Source organism: Cibotium barometz, chromosome 3 (assembly GCF_041138505.1).
Source record: "Cibotium barometz isolate CiBa-2024 chromosome 3, ASM4113850v1, whole genome shotgun sequence".
Taxonomy (NCBI): domain Eukaryota; kingdom Viridiplantae; phylum Streptophyta; class Polypodiopsida; order Cyatheales; family Cibotiaceae; genus Cibotium; species Cibotium barometz.
In genome coordinates this window covers 10,454,442-10,466,749 of record NC_141048.1, presented here as the reverse complement: position 1 = coordinate 10,466,749, position 12,308 = coordinate 10,454,442, and the positions used below count along the sequence as shown (strand labels likewise).

Here is a 12,308-nt window from a genome sequence, read left to right as displayed (position 1 = left end):
ATTGTGTGCCTCTTGTCAATTCAGCAATTTACTTCTTGTATTTGAGCAAGTGTCCTTCAAATCTTAGTGTATTTAAGTGTATTGATTAGCATTGTGTTCAACCAAGTTACAGGAACTATGGAGTTAGAGAGACCACGTTTAGAGGAAAGCCTTGGCACAGATTCTCGTTGAAAAGCTCAGAGAAGACTGGTGCAATCTACCACCTGTTGGGGTAAAGGCGTTATGCCCACCCTTATAGTGTGTACAAGCCCATAAGTTATAGTACATAGTACACTTAGTACTTTTAATGTACTAAGTGCACTATGTGTACTAGTGCAATATACATGTGTGATAGGGGAGTCACACACTCATGCTTTTCATGAGTTGACTTATCCCCACAACTCTCTCTCTCTCTCTCCCTTGCTTCTCTGTGTATGTCTCCCATGAATGAACTCTAAACCCTAATTACAGGTTTCTCCCCATCAACTGGTATCAGAGCCACGGTTGTGTCCGTGTGTGTGCGGGTGAAGCTCGGCTTTGGAGCCTTGAGTTTGGCACGAGCAGAGGAAGATCCACGTGCAGAACTGCAACGCTGGAAATCCACTGTAGAAGAGCACTGTGTGTGGTTGTTGAGACAGCAGGTCGTTGAAGCGCAAGGCAGCTGGGCGTGAGGAAAGCACCCGTAACGTAGAGCAGGCGTGTTAATCACTGGCGTATAGGCGCTAAGCGAAGACACCGGCTAAGCCAGGCGTCGACAAGAGCAGCGAGCGGAAACAAGCGCTAGGCGAATGAGCGATGGCGTAAAGATACGCATGCGAAGGCGTAATATCAGCGCTCGCACAATACTTGGCGTCCGGAAACCAAAAGCTGTGTTACGCGAATGGAGGCAAACGAGTCACTTCTCCTGGCCGTCTTCGCCCAGTACGAAATCGCCTGAGGAGTCCAGAGCGTCTGCCATTGTGCCCTGCAGTACCAAGTGCCATTGTGCCCGCTGCTTCTCATCGCTTGCTTCCTGTCACTTAGCCTCTCGCTTCCCCCACTGGCAAGAGCAAACCACTGGCAAGAGCCCACAATAAAGAAAAGAGCCCACCTGCACAGCAGCAACATCAACAAGAAGCCTCCCTCCCTTTTCTGCAACAGCATCAAATCTCCTGCAACAGCATCTGCAATCAACAGAAATCAACCTGCAAATCAGAAAAAATCAGAAATTTCAGAGGTATTTGCCTCTAATTTTTTGCGAATTTCTTATCAATTTAATCAATTGAGCAGGTACAGGTGCCCAATTGCTCAATTTTTGAGCAAAATTGGCAAAATTGGGTGAAATTGGTCAAATCAGGATCAATTTGCAGGAAATTGGTCAAATCAGGATCAATTTGCAGGAAATTGGATGTCGAAATTTGGGGCTTTTGATGTAATTGTGCAATTAAGCACTCATACATGCTGTATGATGTGAGAAATTGCACATTTGGGCAAAATCGCAGCAAATTGCAGCAAATTGCAGTGCAAATCAAGGGGCTTTTGTGCCGATTGAGTTGATTTGCATGCAGGCAATCGCATTTGATGCTGTGGATTAATGTGCTGATGCCTTACAAGCACTCAATGTGCCTGTAAATCAAGGGGCTTTCATGTATTTGATGTATATGTGGCCAGGGGGAAGCATCGTGAACACTCTGGATGCCTTCATGTGCGCCAATGTACCATGCATGATCAGAAATTGATCTCAAATCAAGGGGCTTTTCAAGTTTGTATGCTTGTTGAGCTTGGCAAAGCAGCAGGCGAGACTTTTATGCCTTGAATCCTCAGAAATCAGCTTGCAGTCAAGGGGCTTTTGCCCAATTTCTGTTCGGAACTGTTGTATGCAGTGTACAGGACTGTAAAAATCTGATTTTCACTCATTTGGACAGCCAGGAGAGCATTTATTGCTACTGTACCTGCTGGTACAGATTTGGCACAGCTTTGTGCATGTTTTGGCATGGCTGTACATTGTTTTGAGTGATCAAAAGGCTCAATTTCAGCTGCTAAAATTGCCGGTACAGGTTTGGTACATCATTGGTGAGCGCTTAGTACTGCTGTACAGTACTTTGGAGAGGCAAAAGAGCACATTTAAGGTGCTGTCCAAAATCTGCAGCAACCAGATTTTGGTGTTTTCATCACAAAAAGTGGGAGAAAAGTTGCATTCTTGCTTCCGCAGTGGGAGATAACACTTGGGAGAACATTTGTGAGCACTTTGTGTGCTTTGGGTGCAGTGTTTGCACATCTTGGGTGCAGTGTTTGCACATTTGCAGGGAGTCAGGCATTACAGGTTGTATTTTGCTATGGCAACCACAGGTGAGAGCTCTTCATTGCTTCACATCAAGAAGCTTGAAGGCTCGCATAACTATGATATTTGGCAAACCCAGTGCTACAATGTGTTGCTCCAGAAAAAGCAGCACAAGCCTATCAAAGAAAGGGGTGTGATGCCCGCTTCTCTTACAGCTGAAGAGTGGGAAGATATGGATGAGCTGGCAAGATCTACTATCATGTTGTCTGTGTCAGACTCATTACTTTTCAGCATTCGTGAAGAGAAGACAGCTTGGGGAATGTGGCAGAGATTGCAGGACTTGTATGCCCAACAAAGTGCCTCAAGCAAAGTGTATTGGTTGAAGAAACTCATAGGCCTTCAGATGAAGGAAGGGGCTTCTATGACAGCCCATCTCAATGAGTTTAATGGTATTGTCAGCCAGGTTATCAATCAAAAGTTGGCAATGGACGATGAGTTCAAAGCCACTTTTTTGTTATGCACTTTGCCAGAGAGTTGGGACACATTCAGGACAGCCACTAGCAATTCGCATGCTATGCTGTCATATGCAGATGTTGAGGGTGCTCTTCTTCAAGAAGAGATGAACAGGAAAAACAACTCTGTTGGCAAGTCTAATGCAATGAATGCACGTGGGAGATCCCAGCAAAGGGGGAAAAGCCAAGAAAGGGGAAGGAGCAAGTCTCGCTCCAAAAAGGATTTGGAATGCCATTATTGTGGCAAGAAGGGACACATCAAAAAACAATGCTACAAATGGAAAAATGATCAAAAAGAAAAAGGAAAAGGCAAAGACAAAGAGAAGGATGAAGCCAAAGATGTAAAGCCGAAGGGCAAAAGTGGAGTCAAGATCGAAGAAATCAATGTGTCACATGCAGGTGGCAGTGAGGATGAGGTCCTCTTTACGTCTTCACTTGATGCCCATTCACTTCTTACAGGTGGTCATGGTATGCACTCATGGATCATTGATTCAGGTGCCTCCTTTCATGTCACAGGTTGCAGAGACTTGTTTGTCAGGTACACTGCTGGCAATGAAGGAGTGGTTTATTTGGGTGATAACCATGCATGCAAGATACTTGGCAGAGGTGATGTGAGACTTGTGTTTTCAGATGGCTCACAGCTTATGCTCCATGATGTCAGGCATGTGCCTGAGATCAAGAAGAATCTGCTTTCTACTGGACAGCTTGATGATGCTGATTATGTTACCACATTTGGTAGTGGAAAGTGGAAGATTAGTAAGGGCTCACTGGTTGTTGCCAGAGGCTCTAAGGTGGACACTCTTTATTTCATGCATGCAGGTGTTTGTCACCATGCAAATGTAAATGCAACTGAGCTGCCGGAAATTTCTATGTGGCATAGCCGGTTGGGACACATGAGTGTCAAGGGAATGGAGCAATTGTCTCGTTTGGGTTACTTGCCTTCTCTAAAGTTTTCAAGTTTTCAGTTTTGTGAGCATTGTATATATGGTAGGCAACTACAGTGCCCCCACAAGAAAGCTCTTGGACAAAAAGATGCTCAGTTAGAGCTTGTGCATACAGATGTATGTGAGATGCCTCAGCTTTCTTTGGGAGGGGCAAAATACTTTGTGTCTTTCATTGATGATGCCACACGCAAGGTGTGGGTTTATCCTCTTCGTTTGAAGAGTGATACATTCTCAGTGTTTGAGAAGTTTGTTGCTCATGTGGAGAATCAAACTGGCAAAACACTGAAGGCTTTGCGTTCCGACAATGGTGGAGAGTATACGTCCAAACAGTTTCAGGACTTTTGTGATGCTAAAGGCATCAAGAGGGAGCTCTCTACTCCTTATGATCCTCCACAAAACGGGACAGCAGAGAGGATGAACAGGACCATACAGGAGAAGGTCCGTTCTATGTTGTCACATGCTGCATTACCTCATGGTTTTTGGGCTGAAGCTGTTATGACAGCCGTTCACCTTATAAATAGGTCACCTAACACGAGGCTTGGTGGGAAAGTGCCAGAAGAAGTATGGACAGGGAAGCCTCCGTCATACAAGCACTTGAGAGTGTTTGGTTGCGTTGCGTACGTGCACATACGCAGGGAAATGCGCACCAAACTTGATCCTAAGTCTCATAAATGCATATTCCTAGGATATGGTGACAGAGGTGAAATGGGGTATAGACTTTGGGATCCCATGAATAGAAAGATCATACGCAGCAATGATGTCATTTTTGATGAAACATGCATGTATAAGGAGCCTGCAAGGCAACAGGAGCCTGGCAGAGTCATCTTTGATGATGATGGACATCATGGACAACATCAAAGGGCTGTAAATCAGCCATTACAGCAGGAAAACCAGCCCTTAAATGGTGCTGAAAATGGTCCAAATGGACAGCCAGATATGGCAGAAAATATCCCTATGGATATACCACAGTTGGAGGATATACCGGGCATGATATTTCAGCCTTATGGCATGGAACAGGAGCCACCAATGGGTGATATGCAGGCTGGACAGCAACCTGCAAATGATGGTCATTGGGTACGGAGGTCCACTAGACCCTCCAGAGTCCCTGACAGGTTTGTTCCAGGGGTTGACTACTTGATGCTCACTGACTGTGGGGAGCCCTCATGTTATAAAGAGGCTTTACAGAGGGCAGACAAGGCTCTATGGGAGCGTGCCATGAAGTCAGAGATGGATTCTCTGCATAAAAATGGAACTTGGAAGTTGGTGCCTTTGCCTGCAGGCAAGAAGGTTTTGCCATGCAAGTGGGTATACAGGCTCAAAGTTGCATCAGATGCTAAGCCAAGATACAAAGCCAGGTTAGTGGCTAAGGGCTTCAAGCAGGAATATGGTGTGGACTTTGATGAGATCTTCTCTCCAGTGGTCAAAATGACCACACTTAGAGCTGTGTTAGCTTTGGTTGCACATGATGATCTGGACTTGATTCAGATGGATGTGAAGACTGCTTTTCTTCACGGTGATCTCCATGAGGAGATATATATGCAGCAGCCAGAGGGTTATGCAGTGAGTGGAAAGGAGAAGCTTGTATGCAAGCTGAAAAAGAGTCTTTATGGGCTCAAACAGGCACCAAGAGAATGGTATCATAAATTTGATACATTCATGAAAACTCAGAAATTCAGGAGAAGTGACATAGATCACTGCTTGTACACCAAGAAAGCTTTGGATGGCAGTCTCTTGATTCTCATTTTGTATGTTGATGATATGTTGATTGCCGGGAAATCTCGTAAAGAGATGGATGCTTTGAAGAAGAGGCTGCATGAAACCTTTGATATGAAGGATTTGGGTGATGCAAATCACATCTTGGGTATGCGGATACTTCGGGACAGAAATCAGCATGTGTTGTATTTGTCTCAGAAGGAATACATTGGCAAAGTCTTGCAGAGGTTCAATATGGACGGGGGGAAGAAAGCTAGTACTCCTTTGCCTCCATATGTGAAACTCAGTGCTATGGACAGCCCACAGTCAGATAGAGACAGGGCTGATATGGCCAAGATTCCGTATGCTTCAGCTTGTGGCAGTCTCATGTATGCCATGGTTGCTACTAGGCCGGACATTGCATTTGCAGTGGGAGTGGTTTCTAGATACATGGCCAACCCTGGCAAGAAGCATTGGGAAGCAGTGAAAGGTGTCATGAGATACCTGAAGGGCACACAGGATTTGTGCATTTGCTTTGGCAAACAGGATGCATTAGTGCATGGTTACACGGATTCGGATTATGCCGGTCATCCAGATAACCGGAAGTCTACTACCGGTTATGTATTTACATTCACAGGAGGTGCTGTGTCATGGATATCCAGGATGCAGAAGTGCACAGCCTTATCTACTACAGAGGCCGAGTATATTGCAGCCACAGAGGCTTGCAAGGAGGCATTATGGCTATCTCGGTTAGTGGTTGATTTGGGTTATACAGGGGATATTCCATTGTTGCATTGTGACAGTCAGAGTGCCATTCAGTTGGCAAAGAACCCTGTTTTTCATGCAAAGACGAAGCATGTGGATGTGAAGTATCACTTCATCAGAGAGGTGATAGAGAACAAGCAAATTCAGCTTGTTAAGATTCATACGGATGACAACCCGGCTGATCTGTTGACAAAGAGTTTGCCTCCGGAGCGGTTTGCTCATTGCAGACACTTGATGGGCATTGGATGAGGCCATTTTCAGCCTTGATATGGCCTTGTATATTATCATGTACATGCTGATTTTTTTTCTTTTCCTTTACTTAAGGGCACTTTGCCTTTAAGTGGGAGGTTGTTGGGGTAAAGGCGTTATGCCCACCCTTATAGTGTGTACAAGCCCATAAGTTATAGTACATAGTACACTTAGTACTTTTAATGTACTAAGTGCACTATGTGTACTAGTGCAATATACATGTGTGATAGGGGAGTCACACACTCATGCTTTTCATGAGTTGACTTATCCCCACAACTCTCTCTCTCTCTCTCCCTTGCTTCTCTGTGTATGTCTCCCATGAATGAACTCTAAACCCTAATTACAGGTTTCTCCCCATCACCACCCATAAGCAAAAACTTTGTTTTCTACCCATACTGTTCTCTAGCTCTTCCACTGAGTTTCAAAATGGCGTCTCTCAACATAACTAGTGGTGATTGAAGAGAGTGTAGAATATCTTGGTTTATATGAAAGATGTAGTGATGGTTGGTTTGAAACTTCAACAAGGAGTGCCTATGTATATAAGCTTCATATATGGGGGTTTGTGATGGGTGCTGGGGGATGCCTTTCATCAAGAATCCTCCAACATTTGCATAAATCATTTCTAAGAATACCGATCAACTATTTCACCTGCTTCCTCAAAATAGCCCTCTTCTTGGCAGTGAGGTGATAGCTCAAGTGGTGAAGGTGTTTGCCTAAGACCAAGAGGTCTTGGGTTCAAAACCCCCTTGGTGCTTCCTAAGACCAAGAGGTCTTGGGTTCAAAACTCCCCTTGGTGCTTCCTTGGGTAGATAATTAAGCGCCCATGGGCGGCAAAAAATCGGAAACTACAGGAGGATCTTGGACCTAAGGCCAGCCAGGGAAAAAAATAAATAATAATAAAAAAATAGCCCTCTTCTTTCTATTGAGAAACACCTCTTGCTGTAAGCCAGCGGGGCGTGCCGTGACAGACTCAACCACATATCCAAGATATAAAAATATAGAGAGAGGGGAGAGAGAGAAGGGGACAGGGATCTTGCATAGTACACCACATTGAGTGGGGAATAGGCCCCGCCCCCTTTTAGGAATTTATTCAGGAACAATCCACGGGCACGCTGGCCAAGATCAATACATCAATGAATACAAAAGCAAACAAATATGCCGATGTAGTATATTCAAGTCGATGTCGATGTCGAGGCACAAGATCTCTAATGCTGAGCACACCACGGGGATGACCCACAAGAATCTCTCACCAGGCTAGTACTAGTTCCAATATCCAAATCCAATGAATTCAAGTCCAATGAATCCAAATCCATATCCAAATCTCCAAATCCAAGTCCAAGTCCAAATCCATCAACATTCTTTCCATGACAGATCTCTCCGAATTAGCCTGTATGTTTGAAAAGCAACTCAGGACCACAAAACAAGTATGACTTTTTGCGATTGAACTCTTTGAAATAGCTTGAATGGTTGAAAAGCAACCTTGAGCCATAAAAGGAATCTACTTTTCACAATAGAACTCTCCGAAGTAACATGTGGATATGGAAAACACTCTTGGTCCACAAAAGCACCTTGCTTTCCACGACCAAACTGACCAAAACATCTCTGAATCCACTTGTCCAATAGTGGGCAACCCCTATATGAGTTTTGGGATGGAAAGCACACGATGAACCTCGTTGCTTTTCTTATAAACCTGCTGTCCAGCCCTGTATTCCCTGTTTTCAAGTGGCAGTCCATAGAATCAACGATGATGTCTGGAAACTTCTACAAACATGCGACCAACCTATGTAAGTGTTCATGCTGCCATAGGTGGCTGTTTACAGCTCTGTCCAGCCCTGTGGGTCAGTGCTTCAGTAAAAAACAGCATGTAAGAAGGATGCTTTTCAGCCCGGGAGCCTCAGATATCAACGATCAGCACATCTGTTCTTTCCTTGCAAGTGATCAGCCCTTAAAACCTGCTAGGAGAAGGTGAAGGTTTTGGCGGAGGTCAGCAGTGCACACAGGTGCAGGCTGCATAGAAAGAGGACGCTTTTCAAAAGCTTGATGATGGTGATGATAACGATGAAGATGGTCTTCACACACTCCACGATCTCCTTCATGATGCTACAAGAGAGGTTCAAGCCTTTTTATACTTGAAGAGGGCTTTGCTTTTTGCCAAAAGCTTAACCAAGCTTTTGCTTTTGCCTTTTTCCCTTTGCTTTGCACTTTATAATAAAATATTACTCAACTTTTGTCAAAGTTCTTTAAATTTTATTTTCTAACTTCAGGGCCTTGCTGTGCTTTTTGAAAAAGCGGCTTTTAGCTTTTTGGTCCGGCTTAGTCTCCTCTTGCCAGTGGTGCCCTTGGCTCGCGGTCAACCGAGTTTGACTTCTTGCTTTTTCTTGTTTTTTGACCAAGATTGGTGCTTTTTCTTGAGCAAACCTAATGGTCCCTGTCCCCATGCCTTCTTCCACCTGTCGGGTGTCCGGGCAAGGGTTCCATCGTATGAAATAGAGCCTGGAGGGCCAAATAGTTACACTTGCTCCCTTTTGGAAAGCTTGACCGAGTCCTCAGGTCTTGCCTCATTTGATTGTATTTTTGCAAACCTTATCATACCCTCATCATACCATGGGTTTTGGGGAATGTTTTTTGCTCTTGATGGACTCAGTTTGGTCCTAATAGTTTAAGGTAAAGGACTTATGGCAGCTTGATGATTGATTGTGCAAGGTTGTGTGTGTGTGAGAGAGAGAGAGAGAGAGAGAGAGAGAGAGAGAGAAGAAAGTAATATTAATACTCTTCGAAAGACCCAATGGGTCTATGAGACCAAAAAGTAGTACAATGAATCCATGAGAATTCTGAATCATGGAAAACTGAAAAGAACTATCTATCTATGCCTTGATAACATGTGAATTTAAGATATAGATACATCATGGGTCTTGTCAGTACAATAAGGATAACAGTAGGGAGATATCATCATCCATCCATCAGGAAAGTCGAATATGGGTGAATGTAGGACTTTGGAGAGAGAGAGAGAGAGAGAGAAAGAAAGAAAGAAAGATTTTATTAACGTCTTCCAAAAGACCGAACTCGGCCTATGAGACAAATCAGTGTACCTGTGTGGGGTATCCTCTGTCATCCCAACAAAATGAAAAAGTAATGAACTAAAAAGCTGAATCTGGGTGTGCAATAAGTACAATGAGTGGGGGAGGGGATGGATCTCTACTACTAGGAGAATGCAAAGCTATATGCATGGAGTATACAATCATGATATGCAACCTAGCTAGCTCCATCCTGTACCATACTGGGGGTATAAAATGGTATACATCAATGAAGGGGGTGTCCACAGCTCCCTGAAGAACATGCTTGGGTCTGCTCTGAAGCGAGCCAGTCGCTCCGCACCCTCTCTGTGAAACTGAGCTTTGATCTCTGTCATCTCTCTCTGGTATAGGCGTGGTGTCCGAAAGCCAGGTGTCCTCTGTCCCTGCGGGCTCTGAGTGTCTCTGCTCTGTGGAGAGTAATTCCTTGTTGTGTAGGGGCTGGGAGTGGGATGGATCTCTGAAAAAATGTAGTAATCTGTGTCTGTCGTCCCCCCTCTGGAGCTGTCTGAGCTTGTAATGATGTCTCTCTGTGACGCTGTATGTCTAGAATGAATTTCCCCAATATGCGCTGGTCTGCTGTCTCAAAGAGCTGGCGTAGGGGATGTGGCTCTTTGAATAAAATGGGATATCTCTCTCTGATGGCTGTATATGGTCTGCATCTACAGACATAATGCTCCTCACTCTCCACCTCCTCTCTACACAATCTGCATACCCTCTCCTCTCGGGAGATCCGTGCTGCTTTGCCAGTCTCGATCTCCAATCGATGTGATGAGACTCTAAGCTGACCAATAGCTACTCGGGAGCCGTGTGGTAAGTAAGACCCCTCTGTGTGCAGAAATCATGGAGTGCATGTAGATGCTGTTGTATACCTCTTGGAGACTCAGACACTAATACAATATCATCAGCATAAAGCATAATATGTGCTGAGGTACCTGCTAGATCAACTCCATCTCCGCCTCCCCGTGTAATGAAGTCAGCCACCTCATCAATGTATAACCCAAATAGCGTGGGGGAAAGTGGGCATCCTTGCTTCACACCAATGGTGCTAGCAATAGTCTCGGACATACCTCCTGGGCATCTGACTCGCCCAAAAACCTTCTCATATAATGCATAGATGCCCCATGTCATATCTGTTGGTATGCCAAGAGATTGCAGGCGCGCTGAAATAGCCTCTCTCGTGGTACTGTGTCAAATGCCTTGCGGAAATCCACAAAGCAGCAATAGAGCTTTCTCTTCCTCACTATGGCCTGATTAATCATACATCTCAAAGTGAATACATGGTCAGTGGTAGAGGAAGCTCTCCTGAAGCCTGCCTGCCGTGATGAGCGTAAACCTGCTCGCTCAGCATATAAGCTAAGCTCTTGCTCCAACACTGCACCATAGAGTTTGGCCAACACGTGGCCAACCATAACCGTCTTGTAGTTGCTCGGATCGAGCATATCCCTTGTTTTGTGGATCGGCACAATGGTGTGCATCGTCCACTCCGCAGGCAAACCCTCTGCTAGTGCCTTGTTAAACAGGTGTGCAAGAAAAGGAGCCAAAGAATCTACTGCATATATGAGATGCTCACCCTGTAGGCCCATATGGTCGGCGGCCCATCCATGCTGTAGGCGCGGCGGATAGCTTCCTTTACCATCGAGTGGGTAAAGAAGCTAGCTGTGGTAGGTCAAGGCTCCTGTGGCTGAGGTATAGGTGGCTGCTGTGGGGCGTGGTATAGGCCCTCTGCATGTGTGTGCCATGTCTGTGGGTTTGCAATGGGTGTCGGTGTCCGAGGCTCTCTGAAGTGCCGCCATGAGATAGGGCTATCTCTACTCATGAAGAAATGGAAGATCTCTAGCTCCTGTATCTCTGCGAAGGTCCGCCTTTTGCGGCGAGTAAGTCTCCTCATCTCTCTCCTCGACTCCTGCTCTGTGATGGCTCCCAAGACTCTCTGTATGCGGAGTCGTGAGTATAGGGCTCTGCACTCGTCATCATACCATCTGTTCTGGGGCATAGTCCCAGATCTCGCAGGCTCTCCTGAGTGGACATGATGTGGGAAGCTCTGTAATGCAGCCGTGTGTAGGAGTGATGCCAGCTGGGCTCTAATGGTATCCATAGGTGCCAGGGGATCCATGAGTAGGAGCCCATCCTCTACTCTGCCAGTGTATATGTCTGCCATGTCATGTGTAAAGTAGATGGTAGTGTGTGGCGTTGGTATGTGGGGGGCTGGTGATACTGGTGATCCGGCTAGTGAAAATGCCAAGTATGTATGATCTGCCCCAATAGGACGAGGTGGGATGGAGAATGAGGTGACAAGCTGTAATGCCTCCAAAGATCCCATAATGTAGTCTACCACCGTGCCTCCGGTCCGTGTATGACCCCCATGTGGGAAGCATGTTAGTCCTCCTAATCCCGGCCACTGTAGCATCCCGTTATAAATAACGAGATGATACTTGGCTCCCAATTCTAGTAAGTGGTCCCCACAATGTCCTCTGTCTGGTCCAGTGTCCTTTGATGCCCGACTAGCCCCTATCTCCTCTGGATCCACAGGGTGGAGGATCTCCATGTCATCATAGTCATACACCTTAGACTGTCTGCTCTGTGTGTGGGCATTGAAGTCACCCGTAAGAAATACCTCCCCTAGTGTAGAATAATGCATAATCTCCTCTGACAGACAAGTGTATGGCGAGGCTCCTGTCTCCTCCTCCTATGGCATGTCCTCTGTAATGACATAGGAGGATCTTGATGGAGGAAAGTAACATAGGGCTATGTATATAACCCTGTCTTGTGAGAGCTGTAAGCTGATCCACATGTATCTGGCCTCTGGATCCTGTGCTACCACTCTCAGTCTCCC

At 45.6% G+C, this 12,308-nt stretch overlaps 1 protein-coding gene across 4 annotated transcripts in view; it reads left to right on the top strand.

The window, feature by feature from the left end:
• LOC147639696 (DNA-directed RNA polymerases II, IV and V subunit 9A) overlaps nt 1-12,308 on the top strand; it is a 53,716-nt gene that overhangs the window by 38,984 nt on the left and 2,424 nt on the right. The gene's annotated exons all lie outside the window — the stretch shown is intronic.